Genomic DNA, 26,915 nt, shown 5'->3' on the forward strand with positions numbered 1-26,915 from the left:
ATCAATAAAGTATTTGACCACAGGATGCTGTCCCAGATACCCCTGGGAGTATTAGGTAATATTTGGTGTCTCTAGGGGCTACTGGAAATGTCTTACGCACCGCCCTTGGGTGTGCAGACCCAGAGGGGCAACCAGGGCACAGACCTGATGTAAGTTCTTGCTCTTGATTTCTCCTCTGAAGACGGGGGAGATCCACCTCATGGTCCAAGGATGACTGTGGGTCACAGAGGTTAAACTCAATTTGATAAGAAGCTTTTCTCCCCATCTTTCCTACATAATCCCATTGCTGTTTTTGGCTTTTGCTGAGAGGGCTAAAAGGTCAAGGAGCAAGATGCTCCTTGGTTTGATGGAGGATATTATAAGTCACACTCTTGATATCCTCAAAGAGCCTTCTGCACAACTGAATACTGCCACTCTGAATGTTTTCTTTCATATTAGCAAAAGCATGTACAACCATACCCTTGACTGCTTCTCTATAGCACAGTGCTCTGATGATAAATATCCCAACTTTAGTGTCTTTTATGATCTGGATGGGCTGAAAATTTCCCAAAACATAGCATCATGGTTCCTTTTATGCCCTCAATTTTATGCCACCTATTTTCCTTGGCTCTGTCCCACTTCCTCCATTTTCAAAGCCAACAACATTGCACACCCCCCCCACTACATTCCCCCACCTCTTTATCACAAGCATCAAGAACACACTTTAACACAGAATATCGAAAATCATCACTTCCTGGCTCCTTTTTCTTTTCCCATTTCTTTCTGCTTACACTTTTTTACTCTAAGTAAAGGAGAAGTCAGGCTATATTCAACACTGCATTTTGAAATCTCCTCAGTTAAATATCCAACTTCATCATTTACAAGTTCCTCACTTCTAGCTGAACTATCACCAACAGTGTCTTTAACATTCATATTTCTACGGTTCACAATGATCTGTCTGTTCACAATGATTTAACACAATTTATGTTTCCTCTACTTTGCACCTCACTTACTTTTCAGTCCTCTCTAGCAAGCAATTCATATTTCTAATAACAACCTGTTAAAGACAATCTAGATTTTTCTGTCATGCTCCTCCAAAGTCTTCCTATGGCTTTTTTCTATGGCCCAACTCCAAAACCATTTCCATACTTCAGTGCTTGTTACAGCAGTGTTCCAGTACTGAAATCTCTATTAGTGTCTATTGCTGCTGTAACAAATTATCACAAACTTAGTGGCTTAAAACAAATCTACTTTTTTTTTGTAGGGGGGCACTGGGGATTAAACCCAGGGGTACTCAATCTCTGAAACACATTCCCAGCCCTTTTTATATTTTATTTTGAAACAAGATCTTGCTACGTTGCTTAGGATGCCACTAGTTGCTGATGCTGGTTTTGAACTTGCTTCCTGCCTCTGCCTCCCTAGCCACTTGTATTGTAGGTGTGCACCACCATGCCCAGCCAAATCGACTTGCTTACAGTAACATTTTGTAGGTTAGAAGTGCAACATAAGTTTCACTGGGTTAGAATCAAGATTTCCTTTCTGGAAACCCTGGGGGAGAATGTGTTTCTCTGTCTTTCTCCACCTTCTGGAGGCCACCTATTTTCCTTGGCTCTGTCCCACTTCCTCCATTTTCAAAGCCAACAACATTGCACACCCCCCCCCCCACTACATTCCCCCACCTCTGTCTTCCATTGTCATAGCTGCCTCTGACTCAAACCACACTTCATATGGTTCTCCCTCTTTAAGGACTCCAGATTAGGGAAAGTCTCCCCCAGGTAATCCATCCTAATCTCCATGTCTCAATATTCTTAATGTTAACTCACATCTGTTCAGGCTCTTCCCAAATAAAGTAACAAACATGTTCCAGGGATTAGGACAATGGGGAGTTATTGTTCCTCCTGCCACAGTACTACTTCTTTCAGATTTCATACAAGTTGGTCCAAGATATGAAGACTACATTATAATGAAAGTTATTCTTTAATGATGATGAAAAAAAGATGGCAAATTTAACTGTGATGTCCATGCATTACTTTTTACCTCGTATTTTGTGAATACCTGTTAAACTGGGTTTATGATAATTATAATATTTTATATCTTATAGGACTTTATATAGTTCATATATCATGGCACTCATTTCCTATGTTCAATATGTTTTCTGTCATGTTTTTCCAGATAGCAAAAACAAATCATACCCTATCTTGCAGGGAATGTGAAGTTAATGTTTATTAAATTAACATGATTTATACTATAAGTGACAAAGTGAATATTTTGATCATTCAGTTAACTTTTAGTGTTGTCATCCCTAAATATTTAACCTATGTGATTGAACTTTGAACCTGAGTTCAAGACAAATGCAGTACTTGGTGTTTACTTTATCACCAAAGTGATGTGAAACTCTTATTTCTGATTCATACATGAGAAAACTCTGGCATGCAGATCTCAACCAACTTTGTTGAAATTTTATTTTAGTTAGTAACAAAGACAGGTTTAAATGAAGGACTACAACTCCAGAGTGTATACCTTTAATTACTGTACTTTGCAACTTCCCTAATGAAGAGCTTTACAGTTGATGATAGTTTTATAATAGGTGACCCAAATATAAGCTGGGGCTCTGCACTGTCTAATCTGAGCATGCCACACTTGAAAGGAGCATAGTAATTTTATGATTTTATTGTGTTTAAACATATTGCTATCAAATTAAAGTTATATTTGGTCTCTCAAAGAAAGAGAGAGATTGATTGCATAAGATCACAAAGCATCTCTTGAGACCAGTCTCTTCACTGTCAAACCATTTCACATGCTCAGCTGTAGCATCTATAAAAATACTCTGCTATTCTGAGGTCCTGGAATCATGTGCATGCATGTAATATATCCCAAGTCCAGTGAAAAGAGAAATAGGAATAAAATATTTGGTTTATGATCTTTGAATTATAATTAGCATCTTAACTTGTAAAACAAATGGATATGACTACACGAGATTTAGGTCTCCATTAGGTACCAAAAATTTAATTTCTGAGTAGAATGTGGAAAATTCATTAAGAAAAATCCTGATTTTTCATTGAAAGACCATTAAAAATAGTATTAAATGCTCCCTCTGCCTCTCTTTTAACCTTCTAATAAGCTACCTATAATATCTGGTTTTCAGTTATGTTAACTGACAAGATAAAGTCATGGATCTGCGAATATTGCAAAGTTCCATCAAGCTCCAACATTCTGTCATTCTCTGGATAAGGAACTCTTAATACAGTGGATTCTATAAATACACTTAATTTTGAAATATATCCAAGAAATGTGAAATTGAAACTGTCTTCATGTTATTTGCAATTTAATTGTGGGTTTTACTGTAACAGAATATAGAATGGGATTTCCTGTTGTCTTAGAATGTTATTTAATACTTCTAAGCTAAGGAAACTGAGTTACAAAGTCTATCATGTTCTGAAGAAACTAAATACATCTCCCCAGGCTTCTGTGAAATGTGCAGAGTCCATTATGCCTCAGAGCTGATGCAAGAGAAGGCAAGAGATCCACTACAGAGGGAACTTCATGAAGGAAGTTTCATAGTTGAGAACACTTAGACTTTATTCTTTCGTCCTTGGGCTTTCAATTACCTGCCACCAAGTCAAGGAGGTGAGGGCCCAAGAGAGCTATTCATGGAAAGAAGAGCAGTTTTCCAAAAGAGGAGACCTCTATCTCATCCCCACTCCATGTCATAGTTCCTAAGCTGTTGGAACATGGGGGCTGCTACTAGAGAGGAGTATAAGGGAGTTTTTGACAGAGTTTGGGGTTCCTGGAGAAGATGATGGTAGGAATATGATTAGAACAAACCCTCAGTATAAGAAGGGAAAACTATATTTCTTTGTCTGGAAAAGCAAGGGTTTCCCAGCAATCAACTCAATGACAAACAAGATATCCAGGTGTAGACCAGTGAAAGGACCTCTGCCCAGAGATGTGGGAAATGTGGAGATACACCAAGCAGGACAGGAGAAGCTGGAGGAGGATCTTTCAGTCTAGTTGGAGCCATCTGATCCCATCAGGGACTTAGTGGTGTGGTTGACCCTGTGGACAGGATGTACCATCTGGTAAGTCTCATAAAATAGCTCACATTTCAATGCTTTCAGTGATAGAGGATACTTGAGGACTGAGAGTTGAGACACAGCATCAGCAAAAAACAAAATCAAAACAACCAAACCAAAAAAAAAAAAACCCCACAGTTCCTTCCTCTGTCACTGTCTCCACCTATGTCTTTTTTTGAATAAGTGGAGGAGGAGGATAGAGAGGAATAGACCACTCCCTCAACCCTCTCAACTCCAAGCCCCAGCTGTGACATCAGTTCTGGTGGAGAAGCCTCTCGGGAACTAATAAATGCTTTATAACATCCTATGTAGGGCCGAGGATATAGTTCAGTTGATAGAGTGCTTATCTTGCACAAGGTACCGGATTCAATCCCCAGCAACAAACAAACAAAACACACACACACACACACACACACACACACACACACACAAACACACACACAAATCCACTTCTTATGTAAATTAGACTTTATTGTTTTTTTAACACTCACTCATATGATACTATTGAGTACTGAAAAAAGATTTTGGAACTGTGCAAGATAACATCCAGACCCAAGGAAGAACAGGGCATGTGTAAAGAATACAGAAGGAAAATAAGCTATGATACCTGATTTCACCCTATGAGGTTCACTCTCAGTACATCTGTCATCATGAATCTTTCTCTCTTATGGTTATACATTCACTATTTGGGGAGCAGAGTTACCAGGGATTGAACTCAGGGGCACTTGAACACTGAGCCACATCCCCAGCCCTATTTTGTATTTTATTTAGAGACAGGTCTCACTGAGTTGCTTAGCACCTCGCTATTGCCAAGGCTAGCTGTGAACTCTTGATCCTCCTCCCTCAGCCTCCCCATTACCCCATGGATTACTAGTGTGTACCATCATGCCCAGCTCATTCACTTTTGAGGGTACGGGGAAAAGGGAGATCTGTTTCAATAGACGTGTTAAAACTTCCATTTAAGAAGACAAAGGAGCATCAATGGGTGAATATTTCCTCCATGATTCCCATGAGCTTTGAGAAAAGGAGGCAGGCTGGATTGGAAGCACTGTGTGTCAGTGGCTACACTTGATTCCTTCTCTGAACAACAATCAGTAGGATGACAGACTGTTTCTGTAAGTAGATCATATATGTCACACTTAGCATGTTAGACACTGGGTATGGTGGCACATGCCTATATTACCAACTACTCGGGAGGCTGAGACAAGAGGATCACAAGTTCAAAACCAGCCTCAGCAACTTAGCGAGGCCCTAAGCAACTTAGTGAGACCCTATCTCAACATAAAATACTACTAATAATTTTTAAAAAGGGCTGATTAAGTGCACCTGTGTTCAATCTGTAGTAACAACAACAACAACAAAAAAGACATTGCAGAACAAGACAGAGCATGCAACCATACAAAGCATTTTTGGTTTTAAATTTATTTCAACAAAAGAAAACAATTGGCATGTTGGTGTGATAGTGGAACATTGTAAACCATTATGCTTTATAGTACTTGATTTAGCAGTAATTATGTTATGTCACATTCTGCTTAACCTGGACATAACTCAAGTCAGACTTTTGTCTGAATGTATAAAAATTTATGTATAACAACCATGACAAAAGAGTAGAGATTTTCCTATGAAAACAATGAGTTTCTACCTAGCATCCCACTTCACTTTTTAATATATCTTTGGCTACAAAATCATTCACCCTCCTATCTTTGAGTTCCAGGTATATTCTAAGTCGCTACACATGAGAACGTTTCTTTCCATGATGAATTTTCACTGTGGTAAGGACGAACACCCAACTGATGGTAGCAGAGCAGCACTCGCAGCTGAGTCTGAACTGTGTGAAGATGTACCTATGCAGCTTCTGCCTACTTTCCTCCATGAGACTCTGCAGGGAAACACCTCATCCCCTTAGGGAACCTTGCTGCAGGAAGACTCATGGTGGACATGACAATGGAGAGACCTGGAATCCCCAGTCCACAGAGAAGAACATGAGTAGATTGACTGTGGAAGGGGCCAGTAGGCTTAGCTGCTTTCCCATCCAGAATATAGTCTTGCTTGTGAAGGTCACTCTTAATCTACATTACTGCCCCGACTCTTAACCCAGTCTCTGGGTGGGAATAAAGTAATTCTGAATACATCCCTTTAGCTTCAGTATTTTTACACCAAGGTTTGGATATGTTGAAGATACTTAGGAAAGAAGAATAGAATGATAAAAATATAGAATGATGCCTCACAATATCTTTAAGCCTCAGTTTACTCATAGTTAAATTCTCCTCCTTGAATGTCTCTTTCAGCTTTAACATTTAAATTGTTCAATGAGAATAGTTAAAAGGCACAAAATGTTAGAATAACAAATGCTTATGTAGGAAACAAAATTTTCCAAGGAGCATGGTGCAGGGATTATGGAATAGCATTGATAAAGGAAGATAATTTAAACTGTAACTATAATTTATATCTGTGGTGTACAAATTCAGTCAGTGAATCCCTAGTAAATTCAGATTATAAAAATAATGTTATTATAGTGCCTGTCAGCCAGAAAGCAATAATTTAGTGTAACAACATAGATAATATGAATCATATATAATTGCATATGAATGACCATATGTAAATTATGTGTTCTTATATAATGCAGCATTATAATTGCTATTATATGTTTACATATAGTGGTATGATAATATAGTATAATATAGCTGTGTTTTATGTACTGTTAGAAGTTTCAACTCTTTCACTTTTGGGTTTATAAATGAAGTAACATATATAGTTTTAGCACCTATACAAGTGGACTTTCTTCAGATTTTACTAGGAAGTAAGAGATGCTACATAAGAATATCTAACCAAAAACCAATGAGTGGTGATAAGGATTTGAAAAAAGACCTCAAATATTCTGAAACTAATTCTGGCAAAATCTGAAGATAGGGCATTTAGATAACCCATGTTAAACTGTATTACCTTTCCCTCAAAACACAGCTTTATCCTGCCTAGGCATAAAGGAAGCTAATCTAATCAGCATTTCCAGAAAGTAGAAATATAATAAGTCCAACTGAATGAGCAAGCCATTGTCAGATGAAGGACAGGCAACCGGTGGAATCTGATCAGAACACCAACCAGGCTGCCTGCTGCACCCATACACAGCTGAATCTAAAAACCACAGGGGAACACACTGATTTCTACTTGGACTACTCAGGGCCAACATCAAAGTGCACTGTTGCTCTTTTTCTTTGCTCTGCCTGTTGCTCTGCCTCATCCTGGTACCTTTTCTCTTGTCCCTTCAGTGCCTTGCATCCTGTCAAAGTCACACTCAGACTGTCCTGAGGCTCAGCAGGCATGCTGCCTAGGGTAGGCAATGTGAAGACACATATCTTGCCTACCTTGCTCGATGCAGAAGTGCTGTGCAACTGAGGATTACAGCTGAAATGTAAGATGTTTTTATTTTTGCTGGCGTTTCTCTTCTTTGTTCTGAACTGTCACCTCGGTTCTCCTCTGACATTGGATCTGCTTCCTGCTGTCACTCCTACTACATCAACAGTTTACTCTTGCTCCCACCAACAAACTCCTGACTCTGTATAAGGCACTTATCTTCTCAAGCTACTATTTATTAATTGAAAAACGAAATTTGTAGTTCATCTCCAAAATTCCTGCTCACTCTAAGACTTGCTGTTATATCTAACTCATGGGGGCGGGGGGTGATGACTCTTAGAATGATCAATGCCACCACAGGAGAGCTAAAACCAAAAGTGGAGCCGGTGAGGTCAGATGTAAAAGTAGGGAGGATGAATGTTAGAAAGAAGTAAACTTCAAGACACAGCAGGTTTGAACCCAATGATTATAGTCTCAGGGAGAATGGATGCTTTTTGCTGTCATTACATACTTCAAACATGAATAACAAAATCAATATGTGCTAATTGGGATATTTTGATTAAGGTTCTCTGAAGCCAAAATTACCATGGAGGCAATTATCAAGAATACAAACAACAATAAAGTTGGTGAGGATGTGGGGGAAAGGGTACACTAACACATTACTGGTGGAAATGCAAATTAAGGCAATCATTGTGGAAAGCAGTACAGAGATTCCTCAGACAACTTCAAATGGAACCACCATTTGACCCAGCTACCCTACTTCTTGGTTTATACCGAAAAGACTTAAAATCAGCATATTACAGTGAAGCAGCCACATCAATGTTTACTGCAGCTCAATTCACAATAGCTAAACTATGGAACCAACGTAGGTGCCCTTCAACAGATGAATGGATAAAGAAAATGTAGTGCATCTACACAATGGAATGTTTCTCAGCCTAAAAGAAGAATGAAATTATGGCATTTGCCAGTAAAGGGATGGAGCTGGAGACTATCATGCTAAGTGAAATGAACCAGTCCCCCAAACCCAAAAGCCTAATGTTTTTTTTTTTTTTCTGATATGTGGATGCCAATTCACAACGGGGGTGGCTAGGGAAGACTAGAGCTACTTTAGACTAGGTAGAGGGTAGTGAAGGGAGGGAAAGGTATATGGGGTTAGGAAGAACAGTAGAATGAATCAGACATTATTACCTTCTGTGCATAAATAACTATACGACTGGTGGGATTCTACGTCATGTATAACCAGAAGAATGAGAAATTATACTCCATTATATATGATGTATCAAAGTACATTCTACTGTCATGTATAACTCAATTAAGACGAATTTTTAAAAGTTTTAAAAATTTACCCTGGATGGGGGTCACCTAACTGAAAGTGAACTGAAAAGAATGGTATAACCTTTGTAAAGTGTTTTTCTTCCAGTTAGTGTAGGACATTGCATTGATGGTTTCCTTAAAAAAAAAAAAAGAAAAAGAAAAAATATCAGATTAATAAGCTTACAAATTTCTACAGCCCAAACTCCTATTTCCTTTTTTATTTCTCTAAGAGTTCAGGGTTATATAGCTCAGAAACAAAGTTATGATAGAACCATAAGGCTGGTAAAAGTTTACTAGGAAGAAAGATGCAAGAACTGAAGTAAGTGGAAGAACAAAAGTTTTAAAAAAGATGAGAAGAAGTTGAAAGGATGTTACTCTGCTGAGAAGCCCCTTCTGGAAGGCATTTGCTGGTCTTAAAGGGCTTTAGTATGAGTCCAGAAACTGGAATTTATTCCATAAACATTTACTGAACAAATGTAGTGTTTCAAACCACACCCTGTACTGCTCCTTTCCTTGCCTTCTCATGGACTTGTGTGTGTTTATGTGTGTGTGCATATGTGTGTGTACTCAGCTGTGACCATCCACACCCATGTGTCATAGTCACACACACATGCACATGCTTTAGAATGATAACAACTTCACTGTAGCATGTTTTAAATAGTTGGACTAGATAGTACTATACTGCATTAAATATTTAGACATGTGGTTTTTAAACGCGACGGGTTGTGTACATTTCCCACATGGATTTATTTATAGGCCCATATTAACAGTTTATCATACACTATAATTCCTGAGTGTGTTGGGACTTCCAAATCCATAACAATATGGGATCCAAGTGAAACTGCCAATCAGTAACTCCTACTGCTGGAAAAGTGCTCAATTGTGGATCTTCAGGTTTACATCCCTATAGCTGGGCAATCTTAAGTAGAATACTTAACCTCTCTGCACCTAGATTTTGGTATCTATAAATCAAGGGGGATAAGAGAGTACAGTGGTTTCCAAATCTTGTTTTCTGAAGTCCTAAGTTTCCTCCAAGCCTTAGGTGCCACTTTGGGGACCAGGACCTCTGATTCCAGAAAAGTCATTCTGCTTTTAACTGTCTTATATATGGGGATTCTGCGTGGGATGTCATGAGGAATAAAGAAGGTTATTATTTTTTATTTAAAATTCGCAATAATCCAAACTTCAAGTTCTTTAGAGTACTGTGTTGTACCTTGTATAATTCAGAAGATCTCCTGGCCCCTTCCATTTTCAGGGCTTATATTAGACAAAGTAATGCTAAAATCTATTACAAAAACAACAAGCCCTCTAAGGCACGTGCTGGACATCTGTCCATGTTGTCAGTGTTTCTTACTGCCATACACGTAAACTTACTTGGAGACAACCTTTCAATTTGAGATCCTCGGTCAATGGAAGGTCTAGGCCAAATGGTTTTCTTGTCTCCTTACAGGGTGATATCTAGTTCCTGCAAGCTTCCCCACTTTATCTATCTGTGTCATAAAGAACACTTGCTTCTAGGATTAAAATGTCCCAATAAAGTCACTCCATAGGAAGGCTCTTCTATCAGAGGTCCAGAGAACCCTGAACATTTTTAATCTATTTTTACTACATATTCATATTCTATTTTTACTACAACCTTAATTAGTGTGCTGACAGGTTTATTTTATTTCAATGAATATATCATTACTAGTCAAAATATTTGATTAACATAAACCAATAAAAAAATATGCCCAGTTCTCTGAATTTTCAGTAAGTCAGACAACTATTGTAGCCTCTGATCAATGCTGCTTGTTTTATTAAAGGTGAAAGTATAGTAAAATGTTTCATTTGAAAACCACATAAGTACTAAAAGGATCAATAAATATGAATGACAAATAATGAAAATATTTTCATTTTAAACATATAAGTTAAAAAAAGGGATTGCTTCTGTTGGACTCCCCATTACCTCTTGATTAGTTCCATTGGTTTAGAAGCCTGCCAATCAAGCCAGTGGTTTCACAAACAGAACAGCAATCAAATCTGTGTGATCTTGCTGGAGACACCAGCCTCAGTTTCATGCCCAAGTATAATAACTTCAGTTCATTTTTTGGCTCTTGTGGATTTAACACTCATGGCTTCAGGAATCCTCAAAAGCACCTGAAAATCCATGTGATGTGGCAATGGATAATTTTGGAAAGGAATAATTTTTGAATCTTATGCTTCAAAGCATAATATGCAAGAGGCAGTCACTTAGTGAGTGAGTAGGCTGAGGTTATCTCTAGACACCTACACTTCAGGCTGGCTATTATTATTCTATCCTTTTTATGCCTTTACAATAACTCTTTGGTGGTAATCTATATTCTTCTTGAAAGAAAATCCGTTAGTTCAGTGATGAAAATGAAAAGAAAATAACATGTCAGAGACATGGTTCTTAGCCAGAAAGTAGAAAAGTTTGAAGAGTGAAAAGTTGTATTAGAAATGACTAAAACTCTAGAGAGGGTCAAAGATCAGTGGTTGCCAGGGAACTGGGATGGGGCAGCAGAAAGAGAAATGATGAATAGGCAAAGCACAGGGTATCTTTAGGGCAGTGAAACTATTCTATATGACACTACATCTAGTGGATATAGAACATTTTATGTACTTGTCAAAAGCCATAGAACTACATGACACACAGAGAGAATGCTAATTAAACTACAGACTCTGGTTAATAAATAATGCATCAATATTGGTTCACCAATTGTAACAAATGTTCTGGGCCAATGTAAGATGGTTATAGGAAAACTGTGTGCAAGGGGAGAAGAGGTACATGGGAACTTTGTATTTTCTGCCCCAGTTTTCTACATAGACACATAAAACTGTCCAAATCTAATCTACAAATTAAGCCTATTATTATGTTTTAAAAGTTGTATTAGAAAATGGCTTCTTGCTCATATCCATGCCTCATACAACATGAACAACCCCACAAAGTACTGAAGAAACAGGAAAATAACTGTTAAACCATTTCAGTGAGTGCTACTCCCTGGACAAAAGCTGCTCATCAATAAGTTATGAAACATTCCTTGAAGTTGAATAAACAGTTACCTCACTATATGAAAAACACCTTTCAATTGAAAAAGTGATTTTTGGAACAAGCCAGAAGCCTATACACATGTTTCTATGAAGAACCAGGGAGACCACTGGAGTTACCCCTTCGTGGGTAAATTTAGGAAGTATTTGAAGTGCTCTATGATATGAAATTAATGTGGTATATATACTCAATGGAATATTACTCAGCTTTAAAGAAGAGTAAAATTATGGCATTTGCCAGTAAATGGTTGGAGTTGGAAAATATCATACTAAGTGAAATAAGCCAATCCCATAAAACCAAAAGCCGAATATTTTCTCTAATATGTGGATGCTAAATTCACAATAAGGCAGTGATGGGGGGCACTAGAAAAGAATAGCGTTACCTTAGATTAGGTAGAGGGAAGAGATGGGAGGGGAGGGGTGGTGATGTGGGGGTAGGAAAGATAGTAGAATGAAACAGACATTATTACTGTATGTATATATGTGACTACATGACCAATATGATTCTGCAACATGTACACTCAGAAAAAATGTGAAATTATATCCCATCTATGTATGATATATCAAAGTGCATAAATGCATCTTACTAATTAAAGCAAATAAAAAAATTTAAAAAACATAATTTAAGTGGCTGGAAAAAAGCACATAAAATTTTTATGATAATTATCTCTGGGAAATAAAAAGAGGAGAGGGTCACTTAGATGCAGGAACATGTGTTTGGAGTTGAAGACAGAGAATGGGTACATATATATGTGTGTGTGTGTGTGTGTGTGTGTGTGTGTGTGTGTGTGTGTGTGTGTATAAGCTTTCGGTTATACTTGTTGAGGGAAAGCGAGGAACGAGAGAAGGGTAAGCAAGAAATGAAAGATAGGGACCAGGCAGAGATATACATGAGAGTTTATTTGTCAGAGCTGACAAATAAAGGCAACCTCTCTATAGTGAAGAGAGGAAAAACAGGCTTGGGTTCTGAGACTTTTATGGGGCAGGCTCAGGAATTAGAGCCAGGCGGGTTCTAATGCTGGTTAGGGGTTGGGTTGGTATGAGGGAGTGGTGAGCCTTTCTCAGAAATGCCCTTGGGTGGGAAAGCCAAACTTTTTCCTTAAAATGGCAGCTGTCACTTAAGATGCTAAAGCAAGGACCTTAGACTTGGGCCTATCCAAGAAGGAAAAGGAAGATTTAGAATCTAAAGAGGCTGAGAGGAGACCATCTCCTCCGATATCTTGCGGATAGTGTAACCAAAACCTCAGTCCCTGTCCCCAATGCCAATCAATGCCAATTTAATAATGAGGACGCGGGTTTGAGAAAAAGGTAAAAGAAAGTTTATTGCTTTGCTAGCAAAGGAGAAACACTGGGGACTCCTGTCCCAAAGGCTGTGACTCTCCTGTTAGTAAGGATGGAGGGGGGGTGGTAGTTTGAATAAACATCAAAGGTTACAAGGTGTGCTCTGGTAAGGGGCTTGTTAATTTGGGAGATATTCACTTCCCAGATCCTCACAGGCATCTCCTTTCTGCAGTGGGTGTGTTCAAGGGCAGTTAACTAGGGGAAGAAAAGATAACACCGTCTCCCTAACCTTGTTAGGGGCTAGGCGAGGGGAGAAGAGAGGAAAAAAACTTAAAAAACAAAACAAAACACAAAACCTTAGAGCAATGAGGTCTCCATCCAGAAGGTGAAGGGACCGCTTTTACAATAGGTCTAGATCTCAGGGTCACCTTCCCAAACTGCTTGGCCCTAACTTTGTGTTTCTGTAAACCATATTTTCATCTTCATCTTCCTCTTTGTTTGTACATCAGCACATAAAAATCATCAGCATAGTGTCTTTGCTGATTTAGGTTACTAGCAAAATAAATATAATATAGGGTTGAGTTTCTTTTAGTGGCTGGCTTCTTTTTCATAGCATGACTTTCAGCTCCTATATCTGAAATCGTTGAGGGTCTGAAGAATTGGGTTAACATTTTCAGCTACAGCTCTACCTCTTTTGTGGAAAGGGGAAATTAAGTGTTCCTTGGAGATAATCATCTGAGGATTCTTAAAGGCCCAGGGAAAGTTCCCTTTTGAGTGGGAAGGTCTACTTTAATTAAAGGAGGCGATTGAAAGGAAAGTGACCAGGACACTCAGAGTGGCCAAGAGATCTTTATTGCGGCAGTGTCTGATTAACAGAGAAAAAGAGAGAAAGAGAGCAGAGAAAGAGAAGAAAGAGAGAGGGAGAGAGCAAAGAGAGAGAGAGAGAGAGAGAGAGAGAGAGAGAGAGAGAGAGAAGAGGGAGAGAGAAAGAGAGAGAGTGAGAGAAGAGAGAGAGAGAAGAAAGAGAGAGAGAGTGAGAGGAAGAGTGAGTGAGAGAGAGAGAGCAAAAGTGAGAGAAGAAAGAAAGAGGGAGAGGAGGGCCTGGTAGGAGAGTGTTTTTATAACCAAATCTAATGGGGTCTCTGGGTCTGCAAGCTGCCTTGTTGGTGTACAGTGATTGGATCATACAGTAGTTGCTAAGGGTGTCATCTGGGGCAGGGGTCAGACGTGAGTTTCCATTGAACCAGATGGATGGGTGTCAAGTATTCAGCCTTCAGTGGGGTTGAGGGCTCAGACTTAAGTGGAGTTCAGTTCAGCCCACCCTGCAGCTAACATTTATTTAGCCTGCCCTGCATCTCTCTAACAGTGATAATACTCAATGTTCCAGTGGAGGGAGAGAGAAAATTCTAGTTTTTCAGAATACATATCTGAACAATGAAGCTAAATGTACAAGGAGTGATGGAAGCCAAGTGAACAGAAACAAGGGAGAAATGTAGTATCAACTCAGGCTAATATCCTCTTTTCTACAGAAATCAAAACAAGATTCCAGAGAGGCAGGGTAGCTTAAAAATATAATAGCAGTACAGCAAATGAGAAAAAACATGTTTCTAGCTTAAAATGTAATTAACCAGGCACTATGCAATTACTGACAACTTGTGTTTTATAGTCTTATCCTAGATCTTCCTTGGGCTACATATGTTACGGAGAAAATTAGCTATGTTACATAGCGATAACATTAAAAGGATCATTTTGAAAAACACTACATAAAATAAACATTGCCTTAAAAACTGGGTGGTTGCTAGGAAATTATGTCAAATGCAGTCCTCTCCAGTTAGATCTGATTTTTCCATTTTATATCTTCCTCAATCATTAGGGCTTAACCCCTACAGGAATTTACATGAGCATAGCTTGCATACCTCCACAAATATAAATTTTCCAGGGGTTCCATTCAGTCCTTAGAAGGCTTTTGGCATTAGTGCTATGGCTTAGGCATTGTGTAGGGTTGGGTTTTCTGGGAAAGGGCAGCACTGGATTCTTGACCATATGGGGGCTTATACAGGACAGGGGAAAATGGAAGTAGGCTGGGTCCATGTGGAAATTAATATTTTCTTCTATTTCAACAGGATGAATCAAAGGAGAAAAGGTTTAGGGTCAAGCCAAATCAAGTGGTTTGAGTTATTTTAAGAAGAAGCAATTCATTGCATTAGTTGCCAAACTGAAAATGCCTGGACAGCCTGTTCAAAGAGCCAGCAGCAGGAAGAGGGGAGGCCTTGCCAGAAACTCATGCCAAAAGGCCCAGAGAGCTAGTACAGCTCCCCTCCTGTGAATTAGCATTTCAATGGTGCTACTCACAGGGGGGCCCACAGTAGGTTCCGAAGATTTCCTTCCCATTCATTCTATCCACTCACTAGCCTTGAGTCCCTGAATCCCAATACCAAAAAGGAGGAGATAATTCAGAGAAGGCTTGGATTCTTGCCTTCTCGCAGTATTAAGGGCTACTGCGTGCACAGTATTTTAAAGAAAATATTACCATCATCTTATTAAACCTCCTGGCAGCTTGTGAGATTCTATAGTTTTTCCCATTTACAGATGAGAAACTGAACCTCAGAGAAATCATCACGATACGTTCAACAAAATAAGTAACAGAACAAGAAATTGAAAATCCTAGTCAAGTGTGTTGAAAATGAAATCAGAGGTCCATCTCTGTGCAGAAAAGCCTGATTAGATATTATAGTAATGAACTGTGAACCCATGAAAGGGCCCTGTGCTAGGTATTCTGCATAGAAATCTTGATCAAACAAAGTTAAAAAAAAAATAACAAACTTCAGGTCAGTGCAAGGTACAAAGCGCTTAGACATGAAAATGAATTGCCAAGCAATAGAAAATCTGCCAAGAACAGTGAGAATAAGCTTTTTAAAGGAAAATTTTAATTTCATTCAACTATAAATGAAAAAGTCTCTGCCAAGGGGCAGTAGCCAAATTCAGCCTCTCATTGGACAGGTTCCACGTTCATGGTCGGGGCTATTCAACGGCCAAGATTCTTACTTTATAAACCAGTCACTGCTAATAGAATCACTTTAATTTCTGGAATTTAAAGAGTACCTTCATCAACTATAAATGAGAAGGTGAATGAAAAGCTATTTTGTTTACATTTTTACCTTTCATTTCAAGTACCAAAAATATATCTGGACTAAGTCATTTTGAGTCAGTGCCATTATGCTTTTAGAAGGCAATTTACCAATGCCTAACATAAATAATAATAATAATGTGTTTGATACAATGAGACACATGGTCATTTTAAATGAAGTCCACTTAGGCTCAATGTGATTATGAACCTTTTTCAGCTAGTACCTGCAAGTGTGCAGAAAAGCAGACTCCCCATGAGAAAGTTTTCTGGTTTCTAGGCTTGTGTGACACAGGAAATGGGCAAGGGGCAGCAAAGAGGATGGACTTTGATCGATGCATAAACTCAAATACCGTGATATGTTGTACCTTAGATAGTGCTGCACCTCATTTCCTGGTGCACCCTTGCCTTCAGGCAAAAGGGAGATGAGTTTTGCTTTTAAAAATGGAACATTTTATTAGACACAGGCAACACGGTTGATGAACACAGAAGCCTGTTTCCCACATCCCACTCAGTTCTCTGCTTCCAACTGTGAGTAATAAACAGGTACCTGCAATTGTATCTGTCCATTTTCACACTTGGTATCATCTCTTTAAGAACTTATAATTTATGAAGGTGACCATGTCCAATACAGTCATAGTTGCTTTTATGTCCTATCTCTTTTCGTAATTTTCCAATTGCTTTAGTAAATGGTCATTTGAAAAAAAAGTTTAACCTTTGGATGATTCTAGTCAGAATCCAGCACAACCCCCTGACAGTGAGTTTCTAAGATAATGACATTATCTACAAATGTTTGTTACTGAAGTAACAAACACATTTAGCTTTTTATCTGGTCCTCACTTTAATGTGTTTAAATTTTATTTCAGTAGAGAAAAGAAAATTAAGCAATTTCTACATCACTAAAGACTTCTTCCACAAAAGCATCTTTGAAAGGTAGCCTCATGCCTGGTGTTCGCACAGGTTGCTGTCCATCAGTTGGAGTGCCCTGGCTGGAACACTGTGGTTCTGTGGATTAAGGTGGTTCTTTCTCCTTCCTCTCCTTTTTCTCTCTTAGGTTTAGTTTGCAATCATGGGAAGGACATTACCAAAGAGCACAAAGGCAGATTTCACAGGTGAGAAAATGTCAGTAGGTGAATAGAATAAGAATTGCCAAATAAAACCAAGACAAAGTCTGCTAGCTATGCTCTTCATTGCCTTGTTCATACATTGATTTTATGGAATACTGACTTTATCTGCAGCACTGTGCTAGACACTGATGCTCCACAAGTCCAACAGGAATCCAGCTTTCAAGCTCCTCCACTCTGGTGGAGACAACTGTGACATGCATGGAACAGTAATCTAAAATAATTCATTGTAAGTGCTAGAGAAGAGGTACAAAGAGGCTTGAGAGGAGGTGATCCTGGAACTTGAGAAACTTAAGGAAAATCTTTGTGAACGAAATTGCTTTTTTTTTTTTTTTTTTGAGCCTTAAAGGAGAGCAGAAATAACTCTCCATCTGGATGCCATTCCACCTTCAATTTTACCTTTCAAAATGTAATTCATTCCTTCAAGGCAGTCTGGACTCTTGCCCATCTGTAAAGCCATCCTGATGCCACACCAGCACCTGTTCATGTTTTCTTTTCATTCTTTGAACCAGGTTAGGACAGCATATCTCACAGGTGAACGCTCTGCATTTCTCTTGCACTGTCAGTCACATTCTTACTTGCAGTATAGTCATCCGTGTGGTTTCTGGTTGGCTCTTTTGGACAGCTGTTTTCCACATCCCTAACAGGCTCATATCATAAGCCACTAGTGGGTCTCAATGATAAATGAATAAATGAGTTCATCTGCTTTTCTGTTCATTATGCTCGCAGTCCTGTAAAGTCACTTGCCTGCCTTTCCTACAAAGGAATAATCCAAGCAATGCTTGTCTTTCCTAATAGATGGGGAACATGCATTAAGAAGCTTCACCTTATACACAATGACTCTTGGGCTCAGAGCGTAGCCTGTACTTTGCATGCTGGTTTCTTACAGGATTGTATGTAACTCAGGAGGAAAATCTAGGCTAAAAATGCTGCTGTTGTGTTATTACATTGCTTCCCATGAGCAATAAAGGTGAAACCTGGACTTGGCCTTGATGATTAAGCTTACTTATGTTACAGAACATGATTTTAAGTTTGAATTACTATTTACCTCTGAGATGTGCTGTCCTAATTCTGTTTGCTTTAGATAAAACTGTTGGATGCTGTGAAGTATTTTAAAGATAACCTGCAGGCTCTCAAATAGTCAAAAGTGAATGAGTATACTGTGGACATTCCCCAAGTTAAATATAAATGCAACTAGTTCACTAGTGGTAAGGATATAAATTTAAAAAGTAAGATTAACTTAATTTTCTACTTTTTAGGCATAAAGTATTAGAATTAAATATGTCACAGTTTCTTTAATAACTTTGAATCCTGGAGTAAATAACCAATTCCTCTGTTCAATAACAATTCCTCTGACAGAGAATTGTGAAAACACAAAAACAAAGTATGAAATATAATTAATTATTAAAAAAAGTACATCTTCTCCTTTCATGCATGCTACAACTGTGCCTCAACTTGGAAAGTATGTTCTCACTTCCTGTTAAGGGGACCCTTGGAAAATGGTTGTGGTACATTTATGGGAACACACTTGAGACACAAATATAACTTAGAACTTTAGAGGAGTCAATGACCATGAGGCTAGTCTGGAAAAAAAGAAAGTGTGGCCAACTTAATATTACAATGTTGTATGATCAGTCTTTGTTTCCTTTTCTGCTTTACTTCTCAAGTCCTTCATCCCCATTCTCTAGGATTACTTCCCAAATAAACTACCTGCATACTTAAAATTAGGATTTCAAGGGGAGGAAGGATAAAATGGTTGGTACCAGGATTGGCTTTAGGAAGATGTTATGATGGGATTTCGAGCTGGATCACTTAATAGTCAAATAGCAATGAGGAGCCCATTGTCTATGGTAAGTGGGGTAGTAGTGATCCCTAACATGAGCAGGGCGTGGTGGTGAATGCCTATAATCCCAGCGAGGTCGAGACAGGAGGATCATAAGTTCAAGGCCAACTTCAACAACTTAGTGAGGTGCTAAGCAACATAGTGAGACCCTGACTCAGAATAAAAAATAAAAAGGGCTGGGGATATAGCATGTAGCTCAGTGGTTATGTGCCCCTGGGTTCAATCTCCTGTTTAAAAAAAAAAAAAAAAAGTAAACTCTAGCAGTGCAGCAATATCACAATTATACTCAGCTATGGGGAAAAACAAAACAAAACAAAACATAATTGAGTAGCATATATATGGGAATGGCCTGGAGAGGAACAAAGTAGAAAAGGGACTATGAGAAGGAATAAAGCTGATGGTCAATGTCCTGAAAGGCACCCATGGACTTTCCTAATGTTATCCTGGGATGGTTCCACTCTGTGCTCAATAATGGACAACATTAAATGAGGTGGAGATGATGAAAGTATATTGGCAGAATATCAAGGTTATGTGGCTTGAGAAGGTAGGAAAGTTAGAATGGATATATTAGATACAATCAGAAAAATTCATTCCTTATTTTTCCAGAAGGATCCAGAAAACAGTTCTTTTATTAAGGTAATAAGGAACACACTGGTAAAGAACAGAACAACTTTGAGAACAACTGTGGTGACTATCCCCCATATGTCAGGGTTTACAATAATAGATGATGCTACCATGGTATTGGGTTCCAATCATATTGAAGATGACTTACATCTATAAGAGCAGAAGTCAGGTGGGTAGAATTTAACCATATTTATCATAATGTGCCACAAGTCAAGCCCAGCCAAGAGGGTCAACTGGACCACAGGAATGAGTATTATTAGGAGAAATAAGCATATTAACAATAACTAGCCAGTTATCATTTTAAAAATCAAGAACTGGCAAGTAGAATTCTGATGTCAGATGCTGCATTGGAATAAATTAAGATTCCTCATTCAGTCTCCAGATCTATTTCAGTTCAGGAAGCAGGGAAAACTTGAGAGAATCCTGCAATGATACCACAAAGTGTGTGTGTGTGTGTGTGTGTGTACATTTTTTTTTCTCATTATCCTTATCTCTTCCTAAGGGCACCTAAACCATTAACTTGGCATTGGGCAGAAGAACACTCAAAATTTCGCAAGGACTTGTTGGATACAGTCTAACACTGATACTAGAGGAACCAAAACATTGTCATATCCCTTTTATTGAAGTGTAGATTGATGGAAGAAAGACAGTAAATGTACTTCTGCCCCAAGCACATTTCCATTTGGTCCTCGGACCCATCCTGTGGATATTTTCCTGATCCCTCTGTCTATAATTGGGCTACATATGATTAGTAGACAGCAGAGTTCTTACTCTGGCCAGTGAAATATAAACCACTCCTTTTTTTTTTTTTTAGAGAGAGAGAGAGAGAGATTTTTTTTAATATTTATTTTTTAGTTTTCGGAGGACACAACATCTTTGTTTGTATGTGGTGCTGAGGATCGAACCCGGGCCACATGCATACCAGGCAAGCGTGCTACCGCTTGAGCCACATCCCCAGCCCCCAAAACCACTCTTTTTGAAAGGGCCGTTGCCAGTCTCATAAACTGTTCCCCATTAAAATAGTAAATTAGAAATAAACTCCAGAGATTAGTACTACTATCAAGGACTTAAAGGATGAAAGACACTCCCCATCATATTTCCACCCAATTAATCTATTTGGCTGCTGCAAAAACAGTTAAAACATGATGGATGGCTGTGAGCACCCATAAAGTTAACCAAACAGCAGCCTTAATCATGGCTGCTATGCCAAATGTGGAATCCTCCTGAGAGAGATCAAGGTAGACTTTGGTACTTGGCATGCAGCCATAGATCTGGTGAATGCTGTATAGCTGGTGAATGTGTCCTTTTTAATCCCCATTAATAAGGAAAATGATGAGAAGTTTGCTTTTATTTGGTAAAGATACCAGTTCACATTCACTGTCTTGTGCTTGGGGCTATGACAACTATACTGCTCTGTCACATAGAATGTATGGAGACCTTGATCACCTTGATATGCTAAAAAATGCCATGCCACATTGATGATGTCTTGTTATGAGACGTGATGATCAGTAAATACCCTAGTAAGAAACATGCATGCCACAGGGTAGGGTTTGAATCTCTCTGTCACTTAATGCTTCAGCTCAAAACCTAACCTTCATAACCTATTTTGTGGAAATGGACTGGAAACCTTTAACCATCTCTCCTTTGCAGGGAGTATAATGTTCATCTTTGTCAACAGAGGGCACTGGAGGGACACTGCAGGAACAAAGAGGCATCTGATTTGGTCCCGCTGCTGTTTTGCTGCTTCTTGCTCCTATTGTGCAACCAGCAGAAGTGTTGGTGTGACAGAAAGAGGGAAAGAACAAGGAAGGGAGGGATGGAGAGAGCAAGGGAGGGAGGAAGAGATGGGGAGCTAGAGAGAGAACATCCACTGGTGCTTTGCCATAGCTGTGCCACCCAGAGCACACAATCCCTTGGAGAACTTGAAGCCCCAGCCCTGGTCTAGTGACCACTTTGCTGAGGCCCTCTGAATATGGACACCAGGACAGCAGGTCTTGTGCTAGTCTTGGTGAGCAAATTCCTGGTGTCCTGACTTCCTGTGTCAGCCCCTCCATCAGCCTCAGCCATCTGCAACCTGAAAGACAGCTTCCTATGATGCTCTCCACACAGTTAGTGCACACCCCAGCCATACACTTATGTTGAACAGACTCCTGAGCTGAAATGCTCTGGGAACCCACTCACCAGCTTTAGCCTGTCTGCACCTTAGAGAGGAATTTTCTATTGCTTGGAGATTTTAGACCATATCTAGCATAGACAAATCCGTGAGTTTCTTATCCAAAGGGCTGAAAGTCCACCCTTTCCAAAAATTTGAATTTTAGTCTAGATGAGAGGGACCCTCCACCCTGCTCCTGCCCAGTGACCTGACTCTTCCTTGAATACTGTCTCTCAAACCTAGGAATTCTCTAAAGCTCTCTTGAACCTTGATAGCTGTTCTCCTGATATAGTTAAGAATTTCTGACATTAAACTTCCCATTCATGTTATTGTGGATTTCTATTTAATGATTAGACTCTGACTGATAAAATCTCACAGAAAGAGATGTGCAACTTTGGTAAATACTTTAGGGATCCAATGGTGAAGGGGCAGGCAGAGACATTGTCTCAAGGTAAAGACAAAGTGTTATAACTCGAAACCCTTAGTATTAAGAAGTGAACATAGTATTTGGTGAATTTCATCAGGTATTTTTTTTCTTTTTATTGGTTCTTTTTAGTTAGATATAATACCAGGACTCATTTTGACATAATTATAAAGGCATAGAATATGATTTTCTCTAATTCACTTTCTAGTATTCCCCCTTTCTCTCCCTTCCTCCCTCTATTGTTCCCTTCCCCTTTCCCTCTACTATACTTATCTTTCTATTTTTTTATCTTTTAAAAAAAATTTGGTGTATTGATAATGAGATTCACTGTGGGACATTCATGTATGTACATAGGAAGTTAGATTAGATTCATTCCACTGTTCTTCCCTTACCTAATTGTCTCTTCTCTTTCCCTTCATCTATTCTACCCATCTTTCTTCTATTTTTGTAGAATCAATCACACCCCTACCCCTCTTTGGATTAGCTTCCCCATATCATAGAAAGCATTCAACCTTTGACTCTCTCAGTCTGGCTGATTTAACTTAGCAGGATAGTCTCCAGTTCTAGCCAGGTACCAGAAAATGCCATAATTTCATTCTTCATTATGGCTGAGTAATGCTTCATTGTGTCTATATACCACATTTCTTTATTCATTAATCTTAAAGGGCAACTAGGTTGGTTCCATAGCTTGGCTATTGTAATTTGAGCTCCTATAAACACTGATGTGACTATCCCTATAGGATGTGCTAATTTTAGATCTTGTAGATACATACCAATGGTGAAAAATAGCTGGATAATATGGTTGTTTTATTCCTAGTTTTTAAAGGACTCTCCATACTGCTCTCCAGAGTGGTTAGATTAATTTGAAGTCCCACCAACAACGTGTGAGTGTACCTTTTCTCCCACATCTTTGCCAACACTTATTATTTTTATTCTTGATAACTGCCATTCTGACTGGAATGAGATGAGATGTCAGTGTGGTTTTGATTTGCATTTCCCTAATCACTAGAGCTGTCGAATATATTTTTTTTCATATATTTGTGGTCCATTTTTCTTTTTTCCTGCATTCCAGCTAGAATGCACAAATCCATAATCAAAGGACTTGCCCAAACTCAGTATTACTTCCAGGAACCTATGTGGCAAGTATGTGCAAGCTTCAGTTGTGTGGATTAGAGTCATGATTCCCTGAAAGGGTATGGAAATGCTTTCATCAAGGAACCTAGTAAGAATTCACTGAAATTGAAATCATAACTAATATGTCATTACTCTGCCTTCCTAATACTAGTGGGTCCATGGGCAAAGAAGCAAATTACTCTGCTGGTGGGGTAATTTTCCCTGCTTATGTTGGAGCTAGAATTGCTGCCACACAGCAAAGGCAAAGAAGGTCTATCTGGAACTCAGAAGATTCAATGAGGTATTGCTTCTTTCTTTTCTATGTAGATAGTAGATGGCCAGTTGTAGCAACATACAGCCTGATGATGGCAAGGCAACCCAGGGCTTGGACACCTTGGGGAAAAAAGTGTATGCTATCTCACCATAAGCAATCTACCTCAGCTGAAGTGACAGCGTGGGATGAGGGAAAATAGGAAAGGGATGAGTAGTATCAATTACAGCTTTAGGAAGACTTGCACTGTTTCATCAACTCTAAGGTCTGATGTGCTTGCAGAGATTGAAGCTGGCTATCACCTCAGATAAGGTTCTGTGACAGCTCTTATGGAGCACTTAGTAAAGGGCATGCAAAGATCTGAGGGAAAAAAGGAATGAAGTGTACCAAAGGCTTCTTATGTGCCACTTCACATTCTCAAGTCTCACAAATGAAAAATAGCTCCAAACAGACTTTGAACATCTTTGCAGAGGTATTTTATGACAGCGCCTTGCCTCATCGATGCCTTCTTACATCCTGCTCTGGAGCTTCTCTAATACCAAGCAGTGGAAACCCAATCAATAATTGCACATATGCAAACATTAGGTGCTGGGGAGTTAATATGCATGAGGCCAACTTTTGAACAAGGCGAGTTGTTATTATATGACTTCATAAAACTCCTAGGAGGTACCCAGCAAGAATGAACAGATACAGCCAACTGAACCATGCATCTTTGTATCTGCCTCTTCTTTTATGTCTTACCACCACCCACTATTTATTCTTTTTTTTTTTTAAAGAGAGAGTTAGAGAGGAGAGAGAGAGAAAGAGAGAGAGAGAGAGAGAGAGAATTTTTAATATTTTATTTTTTAGTTCTCGGCGGACACAACATCTTCGTTGGTATGTGGTGCTGAGGATCGAACCGGGGCCGCACGCATGCCAGGCGAGCGCGCTACCGCTTGAGCCACATCCCCAGCCCCCACTATTTATTCTTGGGTTCCCATTCCAAATAATACACCAGCACACAACTTTTGCCTGCACCTCTGTTGTCAGTGGGGAAATTGCCCAAGACCCTTGGCTTTCTTATTTCCCATCTCAAACTTTCTTAATGCTGCAATGCATATTACACCTTATATTTTCTCAAGCCCACAGTTCTGTCTCATGCCTAAGATTAAGTTTCTCATTTGTATTTTCATTATTTTATATTTGTATTTATCCCATAACCTCCCATCTCCCTCAAGAACTTGCTTCATCAAGTATCTATTCTGATTTTATATCTTCAGTTTCTCTAATCCATGTGACTCAACCCTATAGACTACATTCTCAGGTCTCCCCTGTACACCAGACTTTACTTGAACTCTAGATTCTTGACCTTTAATGTATCTTTACACCTCACACTTGGGAAGGATGAGTGTACACTGGTTGTCCCCTCTTCCTCATAACTGCTCATCCATTAACTCCTTAACCTCTGGATATATGGCTTTCTTAGTCATCATTCTACATTACCTTGTTTGCTAAACATACTGGTAACTCTTTTTCCAATAAATTGTTAAATAGCTTTCACTCTAAGTTTTTGTGAGCTCTCTGAAATTCTGATTTTATTTCTGGGATATGTTCTCCTTTTTTTGCTCTGACAGTGTTCTCTTCCATTTCTTTCCTCAAATTAAAACTTCTTGGGATCCACTGTGTTAATATGAATGTAAATAGAAGTTTAGTCCTGTGACCAACACTATTTTCTAACTATACTTTCCTTAAATAATTTTATTTCAAAATGAAGCACCTAACAATTCTAGCACAGTTTCTTACTACTTTATTTTTATGTATGTGACCTCCAAGTCATATCTCAATCAAGCCTTTTTCAAGGGCAAGTCACAGATTTCCATTGACCAGAAGAATCTCTGCTTATATATATATATATATATATATATATATATATATATATATATATATATATATATATACACACACAATTGATATCTCAAATTTGAAATGTTGGAAATATAATGTATCATTGTTACTCTTATATCTTGCTTGTTTATAGTGGCTTCCAAATTTCCTTAATAACAATTCTTTCATCATAATGTCCTCTTTTTCTGGTCCTCTAGATCCAACCAATTCCCAATTTCTGTTGGCTTGTCATTTACCTCTCTTTATTCTGGTTTATTCTACTAATTTGCACTGCAGTCTTGGCAAGTTGTTTATTCTCATTTGACCTATTGGAAAAGGATTTTAAATGGTCTCCCTGACACTGTGCATGTGAGTATAAGGTCAATTTTCTTAAAGCACAAATAAGGTAGTATCACTCTCTTTCTCCCAATGAATCAGTGGTTCCTTGCTGTGAAGTTCATGCTCCTTAGTTTAGTATTCAAGGTCTGGCCTCTGCCTTTATAAACCTATTTCCAGCAGTTTCCCTTTATAAACTCCACTTCAGTGTAAAAACTTAGGCTGTGTACTGAAGTAAAAACTACAGGGTATTAGAGCCAAGCATAATCTGTGTTCCAATCATAGGCTTTCAGCTAAGTGACAGTGAGATCTTAGGCCAAATCCTAATGCTAACTGTGAGGTCCCATTTCTCTCATATGAAATATAGTACAGTTAATACCCACCATAAAGTCTTGTTAAAGGCTTTATGGTAGGTATTGAAAAAAGATAAGATAGTAAAATGACCAAGCAGTGTCTGATACCTAGTAGGAGAGTAATAAAGACTGGTTTATTCCTCTCACCTTCCTTTTTAATGTATGTCCCAAGATTTCCAGAAGCAGTCCAACTTGCCAAAAATCAACTTGCCCAATGTCTAGCATCCCAAATTGAAATGACTATTTGGCAAGTTATTTTCAGTGCATTGACATATATCCAGATTTACTGCCTCTGTGCGTTGCTAAACTTGTTCTATCTGTCCTCATGTCTTTGTCTAACATGCAAGCTCTTCTGCTCTTTTCCATCCCAATGTCTTCTCTCTTACATATGAACTTCTGTAATGGCTTGCTTGTATTATCTATCACCTCCTGAGTTCACCCAATGTGGCCGTAAAATTCAGAAGAACACATACTCAGGAAACTTACCTAACTTTCTTATAGCCTCTATATTATTGAGATACTTCAGAGACACCTTGTTCTAAATCTATGCTTGGTGGTAAATTATCTGCAGTGACCTCATGCCAGAATGCACCAAACCCTCCAGGATGCTCTGCTTCAGCCTAATTGCCTCAGAACATTCAGACA

General features: G+C 38.8%; 1 protein-coding gene across 2 annotated transcripts in view; it reads right to left on the bottom strand.

The window, feature by feature from the left end:
* Kcnn2 (potassium calcium-activated channel subfamily N member 2) overlaps positions 1-26,915 on the bottom strand; it is a 414,889-nt gene that overhangs the window by 163,895 nt on the left and 224,079 nt on the right. The gene's annotated exons all lie outside the window — the stretch shown is intronic.

The sequence above is a fragment of the Ictidomys tridecemlineatus genome, chromosome 1, assembly GCF_052094955.1.
Source record: "Ictidomys tridecemlineatus isolate mIctTri1 chromosome 1, mIctTri1.hap1, whole genome shotgun sequence".
In the NCBI taxonomy this organism is placed as follows: domain Eukaryota; kingdom Metazoa; phylum Chordata; class Mammalia; order Rodentia; family Sciuridae; genus Ictidomys; species Ictidomys tridecemlineatus.